Source organism: Ursus americanus, chromosome 5, assembly GCF_024610735.1.
Source record: "Ursus americanus isolate L20-20 chromosome 5, mUrsAme1.1.p, whole genome shotgun sequence".
Taxonomy (NCBI): Eukaryota; Metazoa; Chordata; class Mammalia; order Carnivora; family Ursidae; genus Ursus; species Ursus americanus.
Window position 1 is genome coordinate 43182961 of NC_142131.1, and position 24690 is coordinate 43207650.

Sequence of the window (24690 nt, forward strand, 5' to 3'; positions counted from 1 at the left end):
GTCTGCCACAGGCTGCGTAAGGCTCTGAACGCTGACCTGAGAGCGGACTTGTGATCTCCATCCGCCCCCACCAGTATCCCTGCACCGCACAAGTGGAGGGGCCACTACCAGGATTAAGCCAGATCAGGCCAAGAGCTCGGTGACTGACGGGATATGCTGGAGAACAAGTTGGGGCGGTAGTCTTCAATAAAGAAGCTTCCCCTATTTTTGCCCTCAGAAATCCACAGAAGCAAAGAGCAAGATGCCTGTCTAAGAAACACCTTCAGGCTGATGGTGAGGGCTGTTCTGGGCTTGGGGTGAGGCTTGAAATCAAGTTGGAAGTAAAAGGACAGGATCAAGAAAACTTGTAAGTCAAACATTACAACTAAGTTAACACATAGATGCTTCTGGAAATGCTAATGATGTCCTGAAATCAAGCTGAGGAAAGACTCTGCCAACATTTTGGATTGGGGAAAGGGAAGCACGGGGTTATTACACCAGAGGCTGTGCCTGAGAAGGGCCTGGGGGTGGGTGGTGACAGAGTGGGGCAGAGAACATGGCCCACAGGAGGGTGAGCGTTGCTTTGAATCTTGGCCACAGGCACCTCTGTTGCCTCACCTGAGAGAGAACCTACACATTGTGCCTGAATGGAGCCTAAACAGCCTACAGAGAGGGCCTTTCTGAGGTGCTGTGCCGTTTGGAGATGAGTGTTGCTCTCCCTGCCCAGGCCCTGGTCCTAAGCTTCCAGAAGATCTGTCTTCCAAAACACACCTGGGTGAAGTTCCCATGAGTCTGCACACTCCCAGCCACACCCCCCTCCTCTCTGCCGCCCAGGAATGCAGACTGTGGTGGCATTTATGAAGTGGTGGCCCTGACGCATTTTCTCCTCTCCTTCTCTGAGAGAGTACACACACGCACACAGTCCCCTCACGTTCCGGTGTCTCGCTCTATCTCCCGTCACGCTCTTCATGACTGAGTCTTGACAACAGTGAGGACCTGCAGCTTCAGGAACTTGAAAAGCAGGGAATTCAGTGACATATCCCCAAAACCTTCCACAGAACCCTCAGCTCAAGGTGGACATCCGATCCCATGGGTCTCAGCCTGAGGTTGTGGGCTTTCTCCGAGGCCCTGTATTTGGCGAGTGCCAAACGAGAGTCTTGAGCACGGCAGTGTGAGGCTGGCTGCCGGGCTACCCCGCCCCAGGGCTCGGCCTTTCCAGTCTGACCGGACAGCTCTCTCTAGTGGCTGTTCCGAGCACGCCTCTTAAATTTCCAGCCCACCAAATGCAGGAATAGGTAATTTCAAAGACAACCCCTCTGTGAGCTCTTAGATCTCTTTGAGATCCTTTTGTTGATAATGATAATTGCTAATTTTTTGGATGCTTAATGCCTACGGGATTCTAGACGAGTTACCCTCACAATCGTGTCCCCATTTTGCAAATGAGGAAACGCAGGCACAGAGAAGTGTGTGGAGATCACACAGACAAGTTGTGGAGCAGGGTGACTCTGAAGAGCCATCTTCTAGAGCTCAGACCCCAGCATTGCCCTTTCCTGCCTTCCCAAGCCATGTACAGAGCCCGGATGCCAGTGTCACCACGTCAGTCACGTGGCTTTCAACAGAGGGACCCGACAGATTCTGTAATTAGTGCTTGGATCTCTTGGTGAGCCACTACTTCAGTGGCTTGCAGTCATGCTTACTGCCGTAGGTGGTTACAAGATCAGCTGCCTGCACGAGGTTTGCTACTATAGAAAAAGGCATTTTAAAGTATTTTTTATTCTTCAGTTTTCTCATATCCAAAATGTGGATAGCACATTATTCCTATTTTTTTCCCCATAGATAATAAGTTCTGTACAGAAAAATTTAATGAATCTTTGGATTATGGAAAGACCTTCTATTAAATAAAGACCGGAAGCTACGTTTTTCCCCATTCATTGGGAAGTTGGATTCCTGAGGTTTGAAATTACACTAGTTCGGAAGCCAAAAAGAATCAGGCTTGCTTCTGGTTCTGGCTCTTAGCAGCTGTCTGACCTGGACAGATACTTAACACTTCTGGATTCCACTTTCCTTATCTATAAAATGAAGGAATTTAGCCAGATGAATTTTAAGCCCCCTGCTAGCTGGAATATTAGCTGTTGGTGGGTTGTGAAGCAAAGACATAAAAAAAATAACATAATGATTGGAAGATGTCATATCACTCGTGATTCTGTACCACATGCTCTACCTTTTAGATATGGATAAATTAAGCTCATTATTATCTAGACCCCTATGTGAAGCTGACTGGCTGGCTTAGGATCCTCAGTAAGGGGTCTCAGGGTAAAAGTGAAATACCCTCTCTCTAGTCTCTGAGCAGTTCATATGAACACAAAGAAATTGGGACACATTTTCCACTCCCTTGGGCTGCAACACTGATAGGCACATGGCCACAGGTGTTCTTCTATTGTATACAGTAGAAACCCACAGTAGATAATATAGGTGACACATATTCCTTTAAAAGGAGTTTTCTCCTTTTTCTTAACTGAGTCCCCTGAAAAGCAGCAGAGCCCAGGGTCGGAAACGTGTGGCTGTTCATGATTAGCGTTCATAGAATGCTAACACGAGAAGTCAGGACCAGCTTTCCCCCCCACAACCACTAATGAATAGAGTTAGACCAGGGGTGAAGCAAGGAGCAGGAGGACATTTGTGTCTGGGGCCCTTCTGTAGACCAAGTACCAAACAACTCTATTTTCCTGATTTCCATGTGATCATCTTTTACAAGGAGTATTTTTAAAAGTCCGGTTAGCTCAACTCTGGTGGCTGGAAGCAAGGAATGCATTTTCCCCCCAGTGCAGGAATAGGAGGCATTAAAATCAAACAATAACTTATAGCTGGAAGATGGGAAAATAAGTCAAGAAAATCAGCCAGGCATCTGGTGTAAATGGGTCCAGGAGAGGGAGATATCACTGATGGTTTTCATTTGCCAACAATAGAATCCTACTCTGGCTTGATCAAGCAGAAGATTCTCAGAATTGTTGCAAAGGTTTGAAAAAAACCAGGCTTTGAGTCTGTTTACTGGTAGGAACTGGCCATGCCTGCAGGCACCCTCCCCAGCAAGGACTCATCCTCCTGCTCCCACCTTCAGATTCAAATTCTCACGTGGGTGCACCCAGTCAGTGGAGCTCAGGCAGGATGCCTCGACCCTAGTTGCAAGAGAAGCTGGGAAAATGAGCACTGGGCTTATGTAAAGAAAACTGTCTCTACCTCCTAAGGAGTGGAGGTCGGTGATTCTCCAAACTGAGTGTATTAGTTAAGTTCTTGGTAGTCTCAACTGATTCAGGAGTTTAATGAGAAACTAATTATGAAGGCGTGGACAGCAAGAGGGGGAACCAGCAAGTTCCCCAGGACCCACAAAAGTGGGAAGCCATTACCACCCTCTGACCTGAAAAGATAGGGAGTATTACTGAAATGTGGGGAGATAGGTGGCCGTAGGAGTTGTGGTCTCAAGCTGAGGAAGGCATGTGTCTCGGCACTGGGGAAGCTGGGTGAGTAAACACCCTGGTTCCTTCCTCTTCCCGCCTTTCAGTCTCCCTGCTGGAGCCGCCCACTGACGGAGCACAGTCAGAAGCCAGTGGTCCAGGGAGCCCATGAGGCAGTCCCTAGGGGGTCAGGCTTTCAAGTACAAAGCAAGGTAAGGAAGGGTAGAGATTGGACATGAGGGGCAAATAGAGACCGTCCAACACTTGGGAAGGGTGATCAAAGGTGAAGACTGTCTAACCAACAAAAGAAAAGGAAAGGAAAAATAAAAGAACAAAGAAAAGAATAGGAAAGGAAACGAAAGGGAAGGGTAGGGCAGGGAAGGGGAGAAGAGGGAAGGGAAGGGGAGGGGAGAAGAGAAAATTGTTCCCTGCCCAGTCTGGGGACAGGACGCAAAGGGAAACACACACAGTGCCGCTGCTGCCGGCTGTCTCCTCTTGGAGGCTCCCATCCAGTTGTCTCTTCTGTCCGCACGTCTTCCCTTTCCTCTTCTTTTATACTGGGCTCACAGAAATTGTTTTAACAGTTTTGCCTGGTCTTCTCTTAGTAATTTTTTCCTCTTGTACATTTGCCCTGTGTCCCTTCCCCAGTTCACTCACATTGCCTTCTCCGTTTCCATTTTATTAAAATAAAAAGTGCCCTGGAGTGGGAGTCATGTGCCCCGCGTTCTCGTCCTGGCCCAGCCTCCCTGTGCTACCTCATAACGTTATGGGAAGGGACTCATGGCCTCTCTGCTCTGCAGTCTGGATTACTATTTCCTCTTTTGTCTAGCAAGGGGCTTCATTGGGTGTCTTTATTCAGTCTTTCAAAAATTTCCTGAGGACCCACTCTGTGCCTCACAAGGTGCTTCATGTTGGTGGTACAAAGTAAAGAGAGAATCTTTCAGTTTACTGAGGAAGGTAGATACTGTGACATGATTAAATCTGTAAGTGTGCTTAGTAGTGATACGTCCTGCTGAAAAATCAGGGTGCTATGAGAGCAAACAATAGGGGGAAACAGACCTTGTGTGTGTATGTTGGGGGGGAACCAAGAAAGACTTCCAGGAGGAAGCGTGTGAGCCCCATGGGGGCAGGGATCTTGGTGTACTTAGTTCCCTGCTCTATCCCCAGGGCCTAGGAGAGTTCCTGGCACATAGTAGGCACCTAATGCGTATTGTAGAAGGAACAAGTGAGTGCAGTGAAATTTGGGCTGAGACCTGAGGGATGGATATGAGCTGTTTAGCGAAGCAGCAAGGAGAACAGTAGGGAAGGAATGGGCAGCACGATGAAAATCCTGAGGCAAGAGAGACAAGGCTGGAGTGGGACAGGGAGGGGACAGTGTGGCCCGAGACGATGCCAGGCAGGAGGCAGGTCTTAGGCCATATTGAGAATTTGATGGTATTCTTAGGGAATGAGGAGCCATTGAAGCATTTAAGGAAGAGAGAAACAGAACATAGTAGGAGTTGGTTTGGGTAATCATTAAAACATAGTCTCTGTCCTGTATAAACTAGCGAGGATTTATGGTGGTCTACAGTTGGCCTGAGGCTGGGACCAGTAACCTGAGTGCCACGATAGGAATCACAGGGTACAATCGGTGAGAAGATATCCCGACATGGTGGCAGTGGCTCCAGGACAGGAGGTAGACATAGGAAGGGAAAAGGAAGGGATTCCTTCTTTTTTAACAGGCAACATTTACAAAGATCTTAGGAAAAGGGACATTTCAACAGGGGGAAAGGAGAGCCTTCCAGATAAAGAGCAGGAATAAAGGCCTGGATACAGGACAATAGTGAGACACACTTGGAGAAGGAGGAATCACACAGTCGTGGAGGGCTGGGACACTGGGGAGAAGATTAAGTGAGTTCAGGCTCCGACTGGCATTTTTTTCCTTTTCCAAGTTTATTGAGGAATATTTGGCAAATATGATTGTATATATTTACAGCATACAAACCCGATGATTTGATAAACACACACATTGTAGAATGATTGCCAAGATCAAGATAATAAACATACCTGTCACCTCACATAGTTAACTGTGTGTGTGGAAGGGGGAGAGTGGTGAGAACACTTTTAAGATCTACTCTCAGCAGCTTTCAAGGATACAATACCGTCTTAATGTTAATTATAGTCACCGCTGCGCTATACATGGTACCCTCAAAACTCACTCATCTTGTAACTGAAGGTTTGTACCCTTTGACCTACATCTTCCCATTTCCTCACCTCCTGGCCCCTGGCAACCACCATTCTATTCTCTGTTGCTCTGAGTATGACTTCCAGTTTTTTTAAAAATTCTACATATAAGTGATACCATTCAGTATTTGTCTTTCTTTATGTGGCCTATTTCACTTAGCGTGCCGTCTTTCTTTTTTTTAATGACTGAATAATATTTCATTGTGTGTCTCCATTCATCTGTCTAACGGCATTTCGGTTGTTTGCATATCTTGGCTACTGGGAATAATGCTGCAATGAACACAGGAAGGCAGATAGCTCTTAGAGATACCGATTTCATTTCCTTTGGCTATATTGCCAGGAGTGAGATGGCTGGATCATATAATCGTCCAATTTTTAATTTTTTGAGAAACCACCGTACTATTTTCCGTGGTAGCTATACCAATTTATATTCCTGCTAACAGTGCACATCCTGGACAGTATTTGTTATCCTTTGTCTTTCTGATAGAAGCAGTCCTGACAGGAGTGAGGTGATACCTCCTTGTGGTCTTGATTTGTATTTCCTGATTAGTAGTGCTGTTGAACACCTTTTCATGTACCTGCTGGCCATTTATATGGCTTCTTTGGACAAATTTCTCCTCGGGTTCTTTGCTGAATTTTTAATTGGATTATTTGCTGTTTTGCTGTTGAGTTGTGTGAGTTCTTTCTTTATATGTTTTGGATATTAACCCCTTATGTACGGTTTGAGAATATTTTCTCTCATTCTGAAGAGGTTGCCTTTTCAGTTTTTTGATAATTTCTTTTGCTGTGCAGAAGTTTATTTGTTTGGTGGTGGTGTTTAGTTTGATATAATGCCACTTGTTTGTTTTAGCTTTTGTTGCCTGTGTTTTGGTGTCTTATCCAAGAACATCACTGCCTGCCGTGACCAATGTCAATGAGCCTTTTCCCTATTTTTGCTTCTAGAAGTTTAATGGTTTTGCTCTTACATTTAAGTTTTTAATCCATTTTGAGTTAATTTTTGTGAGTGGTGTAAGATAGAAATTCACTTTCTTTTTTTTTTTTTTTTTTCCTTTCTGGATACCCAGTTTTCTCAATACTATTTACTGAAGAGACTCTCCTTTCATTATTGTGTGTTTTTGGCACCCTTGCTGAAGATTGGCTGACTGTATATGCAGGGGTTCATTTCTGGGTCTGTACTCTATTCTGCCTGCCGGTGTATGTGCTTGCTTTCATGCCATCACCATGCTATTTTGATTAATATAGCTTTGTGTATACTTTGACATCAGGAAGTGGGATGCCTCCAGCTTTTTTGTGGTTTTCAGAGTGTTTTGACTATCCAGGGTCTTTTGTGGCTCCACACAAATTTTAGGATTATTTTTCTATTTCTGTGAAAAATGACATTGAAAATTTCTTTTTTTTTTTAGTTTCAAGGTTTTGTTTAAATTCGAGCTAATTAACATACAGCGTAATATTACTTTCAGGTGTATAATTTTGATGGGGATTGCCTGAGAATGTAGGTCACCTTGGGTAGTATGGGCATTTTTTTTTTAAGATTTTATTTATTCATTTGAGACACAGAGATACAGAGAGACAGAGAGAACATGAGCAGGTAGAGAAGCAGAGGCAGAGGGAGAAGCAGGCACCTCGCTGAGCCAGGAGCCTGATGTGGGGCTCCATCCCAGGACCCCGGGATCATGACCTGAGCCAAAGTCAGTTGCTTAACCATCTGAGCCACCCAGGCGCTCCTAGTACGGGCATTTTAACGATATTAATTATTCCATTCTCTAACACCGATGTCTTTCCATTTAGTGTGTCTACTTCCGTTCTTTAATCAACATCTTATAATTTTCAGTGTACAGATCTTTTACCTCCTTGGTTAAATTTATTCCTAAGTATTTTATTGTCTTTGATGCTATTATAAATGAGACTGCCTTCTTAATTTCTCTTTTGGATAATTTGCTGTTAACATATAGGAAGAAACACAACTGAGTTTTTTATGTTAATTTTGTATCTTGCAATTTTACTGAATTCACATATTATTATTATTTTTTTTAAAATATTTTATTTATTTATTCGACAGAGACAGAAACAGCCAGCGAGAGAGGGAACACAAGCAGGGGGAGTGGGAGAGGAAGAAGCAGGCTCATAGCGGAGGAGCCTGATGTGGGGCTCGATCCCATAACGCCGGGATCACGCCCTGAGCCGAAGGCAGACGCTTAACCGCTGTGCCACCCATCCAATTTGGATGCCCTTTATTTGCTTTTATCGTCTAATTTCTGTGGCTAGGACTTCCAGTATTGTGCTGAATAGATGTGGGCTGAGTGGGCATCTTTGTCTTTTTCCTAATTTTAAAGGAAAGGATGTTAACTTTTCACCATCAAGTATGATATTAGCTGTGAGCTTTTTACATAGGACTTTTCTATGTTGAGGTACATTCCTTCTATACCTCATTTGTTAAGACTTATTATTATAAAAGGGTAGTGAATTTTGTCAAATGCTGTTTGTGCATCTATTAAAATGATTATATGATTTTTATCCTCCATTCTATTAATGTGGTATCATTTATTGATTTGCGCATGTTAAACCATCCTTGTATCCTAGGGCTAAATATCAGTTGGTCATGGAGTATGATTCTTTTAATGTGCTCTTGAATTCAGTTTTTTAGTTATTTTTTTTGTTTTGTTTTGGTTTGGTTTGGTTTTTTTGGAAAGATACTCTTTGGGGGTGCCTGGATGCCTCTGTGGGTTAAGCATCCAGCTCTTGGTTTCGGCTCAGGATCATCATTTTGGCCCTCAGATCATCCCATGATCTCATAATCATGGGATCCAGCCCCGTGTAGGTCTCTGTGCTTGGTGGGGAGTCTGCTTGAGATTCTCTCTCTTCTTCTTCCTCTGCCCCTCTCCCACCTCTCTCTCAAATAAATAAATAAATCTTAAAAAAAAAAAATAAAGTCACCCTTTTTTTTTTTTTTTTAAAGATAGGCCCCACAGCCGATACGGTGGTTAAACTCACAACCCTGAGATCAAGACCTGAGCTGAGATCAAAAGTCAGATACTTAACTGACTGAGTCACCCAGGCACCCCAGTTTGTTAGTATTTTGTTGAGGATTTTTGCATGTATGTTCATCCGGGATGGTGGCCTGTCATTTTCTTTTCTTGTTGTGTCCTTGTCTGAGTTCGGTATCAGGGTAATGCTTGCCTCCTTAAATTGGGTTTGCAAGTGTTCCTTTGTCTTCAGTTTTTTTGAGAAGAGTTTGAAAAGTATTGGTATTAATTCTTCTTTAAATATTTGGTAGAATTCACCAGTGAAGCCATCTGTTCCTGGGATTTTATTTGTTGGGAGATTTTTGATTACACAGTCAACCTCCTTGCTCATTATTGGTCTGTTTAGATTTTTTTTCCTTTCTTTTCTTTTCTTTTTTTCTTTCTTTCTTCTTCTTTTTTTTTTTTTTTTTTTTTTGAGAGAGAGAGAGAGAGCATGTGAGAGTAGAGCAGGGGCAGAGGGAGAAAGGAAGCAGAGAATCTTAAGCAGTCTCCATTCTTAGCGTGGAGCCCAACGTGGGGCTCGATCTCATGACCCTGAGGTTCATGACCTGAGGTGAAATCAAGAGTCCAATGATTGTGGCACCTGGGTGGCTCAGTTGTTAAGCATCTACCTTTGGCTCAGGGCCTGATCCCAGGGTCCTGGGATCGAGCCCCACATCGGGCTCCCTCCTCTGCTGGAAGCCTGCTTCTTCCTCTCCCACTCCCCCCTCCTTGTGTACTCTCTCTCACTGTCTGTCTCTCTCTCTGAAGTAAATAAATAAAATCTTAAAAAAAAGAGAAAGAGCAGGATGTTTAACTAAATGAGCTGCCCAGGTGCCCCTACATTTTTTAAAATTTTCTATTGGTTTTGTTCAGTCTCGTACTTCATGATTTAGTCTTGATATGTTGTATGTTTTTTTAGGAATTTATCCATTTTTTCTAAGTTACCTAATTTGTTGGTATGTAACTGTTCACAGTGGTCTCATGATCTTTTATATTTCTACAGTATTGGTTGTAATGTCTTATCTTTCATTTATAATTTTATTTATTTGAGTCTCTCTTTTCTTCTTAGTCTAGATAAAGGTTTGTCAATTTTGTTCATCTTTTCTAAAACCCAAGTCAATTTCATTGATCTTTGTTATTGTTTTTCTAGTCTCTATTTATTTTTGCTCTGATCTTTTGTTTCTTTCTGCTAACTTCAGTTCGTTCTTCCTTTCTTAGTTTGTTAAAGTGTAAGTTCAGGGTTATTTGAGAAAATGGTACAAGAATGTCTTTGGGGGTCATTATTCTCCCTACCATGTTGCACTCTCCCTTTGACACTTTTCAGTCTCCTGCTGTTGCTTTTCAATGGACAAATTCAACCAGCAGCAGAAGACAAGGAAGCCTGAGGATGGAATTCATGGAAGTCACCATTTTGGGCATGGCGTCATGAAGGACAGAGAATGGAACCAGGGTGGGGCTTTGGAGACTAAATACTTAAAAGAGTTAGTTGTGTAATGAAGTATATAATGGTAATATAGTGATATGTGGTATCATTTATATAAATTGGAAAACCTATAGAGTGCTTATAACAATGCTATATGTTATCAATGGCTAAGATGGTTATAATATTTTTAAGATATTCTTTTTATGGTAGAATAAACTTAGATTTACAGAAAAATGATGAGAACAGTAGAGATAATTCCCATATACCTTTACTCAGCTTCCCCTGTTATTACCATCTTACATAGTATGGTGCATTTTTCACAAATAATGAGTAGATATTGATGCATTATTAACTAAAGTCCACAGTGTATTGAGATTTCTTTCTTATTTCCTAATTTCCTTTTTTTTCTGCTTCAGCCTCCATCTAGGATATCATATTACATTTAGTCTTCATGTGTCCTTAGGCTCCTCTTTGCTGTGACAGTGTCTCAGACTTACCTTGTTCTTGATCAATAAGGGTATTTTAAAAGTGCAAGGAAATCACAAATACCAGATCCAGGACATTGGTTACCTCTCGGGAGGTTTTGAGGGCCAGGGAGTCAGGGGAGGGACACACAGGTGCTCCAGATACATCTGTAATGCTGTATCTCTTTAAAGAGATGTTAAGTGGGTGTGGCAAAATATTGAGAATCACAAGTATTGGGGGGAGGGTAAGTCTGCTGTATTATTTTCTGCTATATGTATTTTTTTACTTGTTGGAAATATATCAGAGTCAAATAGAGGACTTGGGAGGGAGAAGGAGGAAATGCCATGCAGAGGGAGGAATGGGAGCAAAAGATGGCTGCAGGCTAAGGAGGCGGGTGCGGGACAGATGGCGCTGGGACACCGGGTTGGCGAAGGCTGTTTGAGGGCCGGAAATGCAGACTGTGGATCTGTTGCAGATCCTAACGATGGAGGGTGAATCAAGCGTCTTCAGCCGCCGAGGGCCTTGATGCAGTCAGAGCTGTGGAGTGGGATTAACAGACTTAATCTTTGGGACGTGTGCAAGTGTGCAAGTGGCTCTGGAGGATTAGGGAGTCATCTCAGCGAGGAGGATGGTGCCGAGGTACAGGCGGGTATCAGTGAGGCTCTCCATTGAAAAGGCAGCAGACACTGTCTGCTCTTCTAGTGCTCTGTGTTACCTAATTTAATCCTGTTGCAACGAGCCACTGGGGTAAGAATGATTGTTACCAACTTTCTTTTGTACGTGGGGAAAATGAGCCCCAGAGCAGTCAAATAGCTTCCATACGTGCATCTGGGAGCTGAGGGCCCTGGACGGCCGGCAGCCAGGCTCGCTGCTGCGGGCAGGCGCCTAATAGTCTTCTTCCCTTCCGGTCCTGGGCTGAGAGCCCGGAGGAAAGGGTGCGAACCAGGCTTGAGGGAATCGGCAAAAGTGGGCCTAGGGCGATGAATGGCTTCAAGCCTGGGCAACCAGAGGAGATTGTTACCACGGAGAGAAATCTTAAATCAGCCAGAAGTGCTGGATGGAGGAGCTGGCTAAGAAGAGTTGGCTTGAGGAGCTGAGGAAAGGTGGAGCAGGGCACTGCCTGCCTTCCAGCAGGGGAGTTAGAGCCGTGAGAGTGAGCCAGGAGAGCGTTCGCTTTAGTAAGGAAAGGAAGGGAGAACAGCAAAAGGCAGGAAGCTATCAGAACTGTAAAGTTAGAAATGGTTTTATAATCTTGGTTCATTAAATATTTAGTAGGCTTTTTACTTAAGTATGCTATTTCCTCCCACCTTGGTTTGGGCGAGCCTGATGAGAGGTCGTTTGTCCTTGACTTTTACAACTCCATCTGCTAGCTCACGGAAGGGGTTGTTGGCTTGCTGTGGTTTCTGCAAGGATGAATTAGCATTCTTTTGCCTCAGTGTATATCCTTATTATTTGTATTATTCTTCCTAACTGGACCCAGCACTTTTTGTTTCAATTTAAAGAGAATGATATTTTTTTTCAATGTTTTTAGTTTATGCGATCTCTACCTATTATGAGGGGAGATACCAAAAGGAGTTGAAATAAACAGTTTCAAAGTGTGTGATGTTATGCACCGAACCTTACTGACTTTTGATTTTTTTTTTAAATCCACCTTTGATTTTAAAGCAAAATTAAGTTTTTATATGCTTCTTTCTTTTGTCCCCATAAGGAGATGTTGGGGAAGGGACTAAAAATCTTCTTTCTTTGTCTTACTGTGGTTCAAAGTCAAGTCTTCACTGAGATCCATTTTAAAACACACTGAAGAATGAGCATCTTTTTAAATGATTGACTGCAAGGTGGAGAATTCCGTGGATGTTATATATCAGGTTATTATGAAACATGCACTTTCTGCTAAAGTATGTTCAAAAGATGCATTAGGGGGCCATCAAATGCAAGTCAGATTCAGGTAAGGAGTCTTTTTTTTCCCCAATTATTTCTGAAGAAATCTAAAAAGAAGAAACTCGGGGGAGAAAAGTATTGAAACAAAGCTTGACCTTTGTTGTTGTTCTCATGGAAATGAAGGTTTGTAGAATGTCAGTTATTAGTCAAATCATTTTAACATCTATCGAATTGCACAAGATAAGAGAGTAGAAGCCAGTAGGTGAAAGAACATTGAACCTGGAGTCAGGAGACTTGGTTCCTTCCCTAACTTTCTACAGTCCTGGGCAAGCCAGGATCATCTGCTCTTGCCATTGAAGATGCCATTATCATTGATCTGGGGTTTAGACTCACTGGGTTTTAAAATTCTTCCCAGGTGGTTCTACTGAACATCCAGTGTTGAGATCCATTGCACAGAACAACACTTTGGTATCACCTATCCACTGCTGCTTGATGGAAAAGGAGGCTGGGGCAGCCTGTGCTTGTGATGGGAGAGATTGAGGCAGAGTCAGAGGGGAAGGTAGTGGACATTACAGTTGACTCTCAGCATCTCTTTCCCTCTAGATGCTTACTCTAAGGTAACTATGAGACCCTCATGCTCCTGGCCAGTCATGCAGATGATAGGGTCGAGCATGTGACGTAAGAAGTCTGTTGCTGCTGGTTGGGGGTTGGGGTGTCATTCTGGGAAGGGTCTCTCTTACCTGAGAGAAGGTGCCAAAAGGAGATATTGCGGTTTTTTTTCTTCATGATATTTTGTGTAAGCATGATATTTGGTTCCACTGAAACTATCTGGCTGCCTGCCTGTGGCTGAAGTAAACCTCAAAGCTCAGAAGGTCCTGGGTGTTGATGACATTGTTAAGCCACCATATAGTAACTTGTTCTGGAGCAATCCTACCTCTGAGATTTTTATGTTGGAATTTTACAAAATTGATATGTAAAGCCATTTCGAGTTAGATCTTTATTTTCAGCCAAAAATACGCTAGATGATATTAGTGGGAGATATTTCATTCTTGGCATGAAGTCAAAGGAGAGTTTCCTAATGTAGTCTTCTCTGGGACAATGCCAGAGTCTTCTTGTGGCTTTGGTGAAGGCCAAGTCTGGAGCCTGGAAGCAGAGAGTGGTAGACTTAGTAGAAAGCTGTGTGATTCAAACTTCCTGTTATTCTTTTAGTGAGGTATAATTGGCGTACAACATTGCATTAGTTCTATATGTACAACATACCGATTGACATTTGTATATATCAGTGAAATGATGACTGAAGTATGTCTATAAACTTCCTATTGTTGATGAGTAGGTAAAAACCAGAGAAGTAATAGGATCTTCCTAAGATCACACAGCAAATTGGTGACCTGGCTATGTGTAGAGAACCTGAGCGATATCGCCTGGTAAAACTCAATGAGAAGGACCACATTGCACCATATTTTTAATACACAGCAAGTTCTGTCTTCCTTCCCTGTGTACAGGGATGCCATGTCTCCAATATACATAGTGCACCAAGAGTGTTTCTCACCAAACTTAGCCTAAGATACAGTGTTCAAGTTTTCAAGCAATTATTAGGTCTTGCAGTATCCGAAGGACTTAATTCTGACTAATTCAGATTTTCCAATCAAGAGAAATTAGATGAGCTGCCCAAATTCCTTTTGGTTCATGTTAGAAGCCACTAGGGCTTGGCTGAACACGTGCTTCACCCTGGAGCATCCTTCCTAGGTCAGCATCCTTCCTAGGATTTTACAGAAATGTAAACAATTCACCTGCCCTCCAGGGTGCCTTCCCATCATTGATATCGTACCCTGCAGTTAGATTTATTCTAACGCTCGGTTTGTTATGAAAATTTGAATAGCTCTGGAGGGGATAGTACACAAATCCGTGCTTCTTATGGTGAGGCAATTGTACCCCTGGGTAAGCTCCTAGGGAAAAACATGGCACAACATCCTGGAGAACAGACTTAACGTGATGGGAACAAAGAAAACGATGTAGGAGAAAATCCAATTTCATGCTGAGAGCCTCAGTTTATCTCCTTGTGGGCTAACTTGGGCTTCCTGTGCCCACACAAGCGTCCCTGAAAGCTGGACCCAGCAGAAGCTGTATCCTTTTTGGATGACCCAGTCTTGGAAGTCAGTTAGCATCACTTCTGCCATGTTCTGTTGAGTGGAACAGTCAACGCCTGCCTAGGATCAAGGGAAGGGGACATAGAAGACACCTCTTGGGTAAGTGAAAAGTCCTAGACAAGCAAGCAGGACTGGAAATACTATTGTGGTCATTTTCAGAAACGAGCTCTGCTGCACTTAGCTTACTATGGTCAAGGGGATCTCATCTTTTTTTGAGTCTGCTTTGGCTACAGAGAAATCCCTCAGTATGTCTGTGTCTCATTCAGTTGAAAGGTTGTTTTAATAAAAACCTAGGAAGAATATGGATGGGTCAGTCTAAACTTATTTCCAGTGCTTGAAAAGAAATTCCATCTGCTGTTGTTCTAGGAATCTCTTTAAAAATAATAAAAAATACATTAAATCTGCCTCCAAAATATATTGTTGTCAAGGCAATTAACCATTAGGTATTTGGAAATAAGCTGGATGCTGATGTTGTCCCAGACTTTCTGGGTCTAAATTTCCTCACCTGAAAGGCCTGTCCCCTGTCTACCTGAGAAGTTATCAAGATAGTGTTATGTGGTAGAAAGCTTGGGAGTTAGAGAGTTTGGCATCAAACCTTTACTCCCTTCTGAATCTGATCTTGAACAGCCACATCATTTTTTAAAAGCCTTTGTTCCTCATCTGGAGTTTAGAATAAGGATCCTAGGTAACAGAACCTACCTCCTAGAGGATACAAGAGAATGACTAAGTAAGCCATCAAGTAGATTCCTAATAGAAGTTATGAGGCCAGTTGTGATGGTCAATGGGAAAATGCAGGTTAGGTCACTTTGCACTGGAGAATTTGATATTGTTGTTACCCAATTTGCTAGCTCTTGCCTAGTTCAGCAGTTCTGAAATATAATGTTCATGGAGATTCTAATAAAATAGTTAAAAATATGGATTCTTGATACCTGGCTTGGGAGATTCTAGTCAGTAGGTCTGAGATTGGATCTGGGAATGTGTAATGGTAATATCCCCCACCTGTGATTCTGGACCCATTCACAGGTGGGCATTTGGGATCCCCTGAAAAGATCCCTAGAGGATCTGACCCCTTGGGCACTAAGGTCCATTACATGTAGTTCTGCTTCATAACTGGCAGTGAGGACGGCTCCCCCTACAAAGTCTGCAGGCACCAGAGGGTGTCAGAATGTTTGCACACCTGGGAGACGTTTCGGCAAGAGGGAGAGCAGAGCACAGAATGGAAGGTCTGCCTGTCATCATACCCACCTATTAGACTGTATCACTGTCCCTAGTTGAGGAAGCGTGAGATTTGTATCAACAATGGAAGGTCATTCTCCACTAATAAAGTAGAAAGATTACCCAAGACTTAATTTTTGTTTGAAAGATCAAGTAATTAAAGAACAAAACATACTTCGCATAGGACTAATTTACATGTCAAGCATCAGTAGAATGAGGCTCCTTAATGTTGGGTTTGGTGTTTCTGAAAGAGCTCCAGCAGTAAGCTGGCTTTTGATATGTCTGCCCCACAGTCCTCACTGCCTTTCTAGAGGAAATGTACACAGAACGTCAAGTGGTTGCCACTGAGTGAGACATGGGCAAGAAGTAGGGAGTGATTTATTTTCTTTGGCAAGTGTATTCCCTGGGCAGCATTGGATAACTCAGGAATGGCTACATTTAAGGAGTTGTTTTCACTCTGACATAGTTTTGCCTGCCTGCCTTCCTTTATTGTAGTCTTACTTCTGTGATTTAAAAAATCTTAACTTTTTTTTTTCTGGGAAACATAGTTGCTTGTACTGTTTAACATAAAGAACAGAATCAATATAGTTTTTTCATCTTTCTATTTACCCCTATATCATATTCTAGAATAAGTTTAAGGATATTGCTGATTACTTTTTGAACTTTAAAAATCTTTATAATGACTATACGTTTCCTCACTATCAAACTTTCCTGCTTCAATAACTTATAGAATGTATAATAATATGCAGTTTATTATTGTCCATGTATTTTGTTTTTGTACTATTATTTCTTCTCTTTTTAAGTGTTTTAGAGCCCCTCAAGATTTAAAGAATTATAAGTGGTATTTAAATTATGGGCTTGTGGAGTGTCTGACCTCGGCTCAGGTCATGATCTGGGGTCCTGGGATCAAGATCCACGTTGGGCTCCCTGCTCTGCAGGTAGTCTGCTTTTCCCTCTGCCCCTACCCCCGCTCATGCTCTTGCTCTCTTTCTCAAATAAATAAAATCTTCAAAAAAAAAAAAATCGTGCACTCACATCACAATCTAGTTTCCCTTACCAAAAAAATGACACAGGAAAAGGCATAGTAATTCTTACCTGCCCCCTGGTGGAGGTAGTTGAGTGCAACTGTTTCCTTGCTGCTCTTGTCTACTTCGTAGCATATGCATAATGATCTGTAACACATACTGAGCATCACATGAGCCCTGTGGCAGACATTGTATCATTTAAGTCACACAACAATTGGAGATGCTATTTTAAAGGAAACTAAAGGTCATGGAAGTCAGAACCTAGTACCTAGAGGCAAGATCCAAATGCAAAGCTTCTGTTCATTCTGTTACGCCATGCTGCCTCCAGTCCAATATCTTGGACAAAAAACAGTCTAACAAAACTATGCACTGAATCTCTGATAACTATGTAAAGGGAAGAGTACAGCATTTGGTGTCAGAAAGACCTGGCTGTAAAGGCTATCCCTGCCATTTATGGTCTCGGTCACTTTGGACAAGTTAGTTAATGTGTCACCGCTTCTCATCTCCTACTATCTATGAGGATAGTAGTGGCCAGGTTTCAGAAATCTGTGGTAAGTACTGAATGAGATAATTAATGAAAACACAAGGTAAGCAACCATTGCATGGTAAGTTTGATGTCCATAATCTGTTGAAAAATATTGTGCATGTCTCAAACTCAAGTTTATTAGGAACACTTTTTTTGTTTTTGTTGTGCTTGTCTTTTATATGACTTCCCTATAAATTTGAAATACAATTTTCCTGGTAGAAAGGTACTTACAGTCCTTTGGCATCTCATAGAGTTGACCCTGGGAACTGAATTATTTCCTCAGTGGGTCTAGTTTATGAGAGAGTTGCCTTTGTTTTTGTTAAATAGCAAGGGGCATATACTTAGCCTCAAATGAGAATCTGTTCATTGGACTTTTATTGCTTTTATATTATTCTATTCAAAGTCATTTTAAAATTTAGCTCTTAGTTAAAAAAATACATGAATTTATGAATTCAGTGGTTTATTGGAGATTTGGTCACTACATTCTATTTGATGCTAAAACTTGCCAACCAAAGGGCTTACCATGCTTGAAAATGGAGTTATCGTCAAATGTGAACATGTTTTCAATGAGGGAAACAAAATGATATGGAGCAGTTGTGGGGATGGTAAAACTCTTAAAATTCCTCAGAAAACTCGTGAAAAATACATGGTACAACTTTAAAAAATTCCACAATGTTTATAAAGATGTGGTGAGACAGGAATTCTTATTTATATCATGTCAGTGAGTCTGTAAATTGGCCTCGTGTTTTTGGAAAGTAATTTGGTGATTTGTAATACGAGCTTTAACAATGTTCACACATGTTGAACTTTCGCTTTGAAAAAATCTATCCTGAAGAGAGAAGCAAGTAAAGCTTTAGCTAAAGGGATGCTTATTACAGCATTACTGAGGACCAAAAAGTTAGAAATGTGCAAAGTATTGATAACAGAGAATTGCTTATACATATTATAGCATTCATATGAAAATGAACTATAAATAGGCATTAAAAATATTGTATGGGAGATAATCTGGGAAAACACAATTCCAAAAACTCTCATTCATCTATCTCAAAATTATGTACTTACACGTCGTGTTATAAATACACGATTTCCTTCCAGTTCCAATTTCCTTCTTCAAGGTTTACCAGAATGTTCTGTGTCAGTCTTTCTTGCTTCCAGTTGCTCATTTACTCGAGACTGGATTGTAGTTAATTAGAACATTTCCACTCCTGTTAGAAATTGTGTTGTTCATATTTTCTTTTTAGCATATCAGGAGACTTGGGCTGAATAAGGAACAGATCTTGACAACCAACGGGGATAGGAATCCAGCAACTATGGCTGGCTCTTTATTTTGAATATGGAGTTGATATAATAACATCATTCTTTCCTGGAATTCTTTTTGGGGTGGGGTGGGTGGGGGTCTGATTGACCAAAAATCCGGTTTTACACCTGGCTTTAATCTGCATGTTGGTCATTTTAAAAAGAGCCAAATCTCCGTTCAGTAATCATAGTACATTAGTTCTATTTTGCATCTTTTACTTTTTCATTTTATTGAGTTATAACTGAGAAATAATAAATTGTACATATTTAAAGTATATAATGTGATAAATTTGATATATGTGTATACCTGTTGCATTAGTTATCTATTGTTATGGAACAAATTATCCCCCAAATTAGTGGCTTAAAACAGTAAGTGTTTGTCATCACACAGTTTCTGTGGATCAGGAATTGGGGAGCAGCTTATTTGGGTGGCTCAGGCTTAGGACCTCTTTTTTGGTTCCAGCCAGGATGTTAAAAGAACTGCAGACACCTGACGGTTTGCATGAGGCCAGAGCATCTATTTCCAAGATGGCTGACTCTCATGGCTGTTGACAGGATGCCTTCACTTCAGGTCACTTCAGTATCCTTGCATTGGCAAGTGACTTCCCTCAGAGTGTGTGATTCAAGAGAGATCAAGAAAGAGGAAACTGCAGTGGTTAGGACCTAGCCCCTGAAGTCTATCATCACTTCCTCTTTTTCCTGTTTGTTAGAAGCAGATTGCTAAGTGCAGTTCACACTCCAGGGAAGGAGAATTAGGTTCCATTCCTTAAAAGGAAGAGTATCAGAGAACCCATGAGCACAGTTTAAAATCCCTGCAGCCACGCAATCAGCAACACGATCAAGATAAAGAATATATCCCATATTAGTCAAATTCTACGCCAAATTAAATGTCACTGTCTGTAATACTTGAATTCTGGTGAAGTGATTACATTGCACAAAGTATTTTTCCAAATTCCACTGCTACCTTATATTCACAGAGCACCTTTCAGTCTGAATTATTTTTAAAGTGTTTTCAAAATTGTACTGAGAGTAGTTGGCATCTTTTATGTCTGAAGCCAGTGAACATCCGACCAGAAATATAAAAATTCCTTATTTGAGGGGAAAAAGGAAAAAGGATGCAACAGCGGGTAAATAAGAGTATGCACATAATTTATATTTCCTTATGTCAGACCTTTGACCCCCCCTCACAGCGTCCCTGGAAAAGATTATCTGGACCTCCTAAAAAATGTTTTTTCTGATCAACACTGAAAACATGTCTTTACTCCTCGCATGCTCGCCCAGCATCTCTTCAACGAGAACAGAAAGAACTCATTTTCTAACTCTTGAGTTGTTCTGAGAGCAGAGGGTTTTCTCTGTCATTGTTCCTGTCACAAGCACTTATGTGAGGACCATTGAAACACAAGTGCCATCACCACCTCCACGCAGTAGATGCTCTGTATGGCTATCAGGCTCCTTGCAAACTATTGCACACATGTTAGCTGATTTAATTCTTACAATAGCCCTCTAAAATAGGGGTTACCATCCTTGTTTTCATTTTTTTTTCTAAGAAAATTAGTGAAATTAAGACAGTTGTCTTTAGTCATCTACTCAGTCACTTGTTCACTCAGCAAACTTTTTTTAAGATCATATATATCTTTTATTTTTTTGATTTTAGTTTTTTAATTTAAATTTTAGGTAGTTAACATACAGTGCGATATTGGTTTCTGGAGTAGAGTTCAGTGTTTCATCACTTACACACAACAAACACCCAGTGCTCATCATAACAAGTGTCCTCCTTAATACCCTTCACCCATCTAGCCCATCCCCTCCAACAACCCTGTTTTCAAGAAACATTTTTTGACCAGCAGCTACGTGCCAGATGCTGTTTAGGTGCTGGGGATCCTGAAAGAACAAAACAGTTAAAATTTTCAGAAGAGTTGAGATTTAAATGCAGATTATTCAAAGTCTGCATTCTTAACCACCATATCAGTCATTCTTAAACTTTTATGAGAATAAATACCATTTGAGAAGCTTATTAGGAAGGCGCATTTACTCCCTGGAGATTCTAATTTAGACAGCCCAGGAATCTGCACTTTAATCAACCATCATAGGTGATTCCAATGTAAGTGGTCCGTGGACCACATTTTGAGAAACACTGCTCCAGCTACCCAAGAGAAAGCCAACACTTCTTTCCCTGTTGTGGCCAATCATATTGTATACTCAGTATTTTCTCCCCCTATTTACATAGACCAGTCTCCTTGAATCCAAGGCTAATATGTTCCAAGTTCATAACAAATCATTCCGGAATTTAGCAGCTTAAAACAACAAGCATTATTTTAGTTTCTGTACATCAGGAATTGGGGGACGGCTCAGCTCAGCTGAGTGGGTCAGGTATAGGTTCTTTCACAAAGGTGCAATCAAGAAGTTGGCTGCACCTGCAGATCTTTCACGGCCTTGCTTGGGTAGAGATACTTCCAAGGTCATTCATTTGGCTGTTACCAGTCCTAAGAAGATCTGCTTCCGCTTCCAAGCTCAATCCCACGGACCTCTTAATTGTATGTTTGCCTTGCAACATGGCAAGTGGCAAGCCCAGAGCAAGGGATGAAGAGAGAGTGCCCCAAGATGGAATTTGCATTCTTTTTCTCATTAGTCTTGGAAGCGACAGCTCATAACCCCTGTTGCATTTTACTTGCTAAATCCGTTCTGTAGTTAAGGGGAGGGAGTTAGGTAAAGGCATATGTTAGCATCAAAATGGCTCCTCCTAAAGACATTCACTCCTAAATCCCTGGGACCTGTGGATATGTTACATTACATGGCAAAAGGGAGTTCGTAAATATAATTAAGGTTATGGACTTTAAGGTGTGGCGATTTTTCTGGAATCTCCAGGTGGGTCCAATGAAATCACATGAGCCCTTAAAAGCAGAGGAGGCGGCCTGAAGAGGGAAGCGCAGAGAAATGGCAGAAGGAAGGTGTTTGCAGTGCGGTTGCCAGCTCTGAGACGTGAAGTACAATGAGTGGAGAGGCTTCTAGGACTCTTTCTAAAGCATGAGGACATGCACGGACTGGCTGTAGGAGTAAAGGTTGGTTCCTGAGCGATAGTGAAGAACTGAAGATCCCAATCCTCCAACCACAGGAAACTGAACTCGTCCGAGAATGTGAAAGCGCTTGGCAACAGCTTCATACCCAGAGCCTCCGGTAAGGAATGCGTTCGTGCTACACATTAATTTTAGGCTGGTGATACCAGTAGAACTTCTGTTTACTGAATCGCAAGATAATATGTGGGTGTTGTTTAAAGCTAAGCCTGTTGTAATTTGTTACAACTGTACTATGAAGTGAATAGGAGCATGAAAACCAGGATATGGGATCGTTAGGGGCTGTTTACCACACTGAGTACGTGCAGAGTAAGTGAGTGTTTCCTAGAGTATAGAGCACATTCCGCTGCTCTTGGGTTTACCTGCGAACAAAGAGCTGTCTCTGCCAGTACCACGAATGGGGAGGTTACTGTAATGTCCCTGCACTGTTAATAGAGGAATGGGCAAATGCATTTTCATGGGCCACCACAAGAAATTAGAAATTGCCTGAAAAGGAGACAAAGGGGGAAGTCCTTCAGGGATCATTTGTGGATTTGTTTGGGGGGTGGTTTTTTCCACCATGTTGCCATGGCTTAAGTTGCTCTGCCCCGGGCTGAATTTGCACGCTCAGATGTTGAGGCTAATGTAAGTCAGGCAGCTGTTACTCTTGGACTTGATAATTCCTGGTCGGTGAAGGATAGGGGACAGGTGGAAGAGCGAGTGTGCCGACTCCTGAATAGGTGTAGAACCCTTGAGGCCAAAGAAAACTCTAATTTGCTCTCTATTTGGGAAAGCTGCACCGAATTGTGCTATTGTCCATCTCCTAATGAGATTTGTGTGTGTGTGTATGCTTCACAAAACAGGATTGCATGAAAAGCATTTGAGAAACTTAAAATTCTTTACCCTGGGCTTCATCACCATACGTTCTGATTAGTCAAGGTAGAGATAGTAAACTTGGAAGACCTTTCTCTGTGGGATCTTTCCTCCAGAATGTGTTTCGGCTGGGTCATTTTCGTCACTATGGGGATCAGGCTGACAACAGGCTAATGGGCTGTTTTTATGGAAAAGAACCTGAGTGTCATGAAGAACTCAATTAAGGTGCCTGATAAAGGGTCTAAAATAAAAGAATGAGTAGATGAACAAAATAAGGCACCTGATGCCCCAGAGGAAAAGATTGGAGATACCATACAACTGTATTTTTATTTTTTTTAAGAATTTGTTCATGTATTTGAAAGTGAGAGAGAGAGAGAGCATGGGGGGGGAAGGGGCAGAGAGAGAGAGGGAGAAGCAGGCTCCCCCATGAGCAGGGAGCCCAATGTGGGCTCTATCCTAGGACCCTGGGATCACGACCTGAGCCAAAGGCAGACGCTCGACCTACTGAGCCCCCCAGGTGCCCCGTGCACTTGGTTCTGATGATGAGATCATGGAGTGGTATTTAGGGTGGTCTTAATACTAAATGACATTTAAAATCTACGGATTGGTTCTTCTATATGAAAATCATTGCATTGACAGGGAAGACCTGGGGATCAAATGATTAAAAAATTCTGGAAAGTTATTTGGTTTTTTAAATATTATACTGCCCTTTGAAGAGTTTTCTCTTTTCTACTGAGAGTACAAAGAAAATGTTGTAGATCCTTACCATCTAAAGGGAGACAGGTATGCAAGCGAAATGATTTTTTTTTTTTTTTTTTTGAGCGTTCCAATAATCTTAGCTGACCCAAGCACCAGCCAATGTACAGTAGGCCCTAAGAGTGAGTGGAAAGGCAGACTACAGCTTCTCTAGGTGTCTTCTTCAGGTTTCAGTTTTTGATAATATATGAAAATCTTGTGTTACTGATAAAACACTGTTTTCAGCTCAAAGATGGGAATTCTTGGCACCTGAGAATCTGTTTCAAGACCCTTTTTTAAACCAGATTTTGACTGCTTGCTCATACCATCAAATCTCTAAGAAATGCTCCCCCCCCTTCCCCTCACAAAACCTGACTTCCCCTTTAGCTCAAGTGTCAACACATGCCCTTTTGTGAAGGCCAATTTCTTCCTTGCTAAGCCTATGGTTATGTGTCAGTTTCCAGGATTTCCATTAGCAATACCACTCTTCCCTCTCAAGTTCTATTTTTAAATGTCCTTTGAATTTTGGCTTGATATCCATTAGCTGACCCCTGTCTTTTGACTTCTCTGCTCTATGAATAGAGACAAGGGCAGAAAGATGCCAAGAGATATGCTAATTTACACTTGCTCTGGAGGGATGTTGACCACAGGAAATGGATTACACCAGGTGCATACCAATGCGGGGGGGGGGGGGGGGAGGATAAAGGAGCAGCTGCCAACTTTTCAGAAACATGATAGTCTTTACTTGTCTGCGGAATGGTTTTGTGATTTGGTGAAAACAACAGTTTAAAACCCTAGCTCAGTTAGGCTTGTCACCCACTTGTGACTGACTTTTGGCCTCTATTACATTAACTCTGCATTCATCACTGTTATGAGGTAGTGCATTTCTTGATTAGTTGGAAAATTGTAAGAAAATAATTTAAATGTTGCAGTGTGGACATCAGAAATAGCATTGTTGATATCATTGCCAGTAGTTGTTGGAAGCTCTGTGTCCTAGAAATGAGTAATATTTAGGAAAAGACAAAATTAATTTGAGATCGTCCTATTGAAAATAAGGTGTAGGGTGGGAGTATAGGAGAAAGGAACAGGAGTAGAAATGGGAGAATATTCTTTGGATGGTGAGGATATTCATTTTTGTTTTATCTTCAAACTCTATGGGTGTTCTCCTTAATATATAATAAGTCTCTAGCTTTGGGGGGAAAACCTCTTTAGACTGTCATCATTCAATTACTCTCTTAGGTTTTCTTTCAGAGTACCCACCAGCATAGACTCGTGTGTTCACCACTATCTTTCATGGTCCATTCAAGGTTGTCTGTCTCTCCATTGTTACTGTAAAACTGCTCTTGTCAAGGTGAATGGAAATCTTTTTTTTTTCTTCACATTATTGGACAGTGTGTG

General features: G+C 41.8%; 1 long non-coding RNA gene across 1 annotated transcript in view; it reads left to right on the forward strand.

Annotated features, from left to right (window-relative positions):
- LOC148110086 (uncharacterized) overlaps window positions 1–24690 on the forward strand; it is a 145939-nt gene that overhangs the window by 45265 nt on the left and 75984 nt on the right. Inside the window, exon 2 of the long non-coding RNA XR_015724314.1 lies at window positions 21500–21808. This is a non-coding gene — a long non-coding RNA (uncharacterized LOC148110086). The remainder of the gene's footprint in view (window positions 1–21499; window positions 21809–24690) is intronic.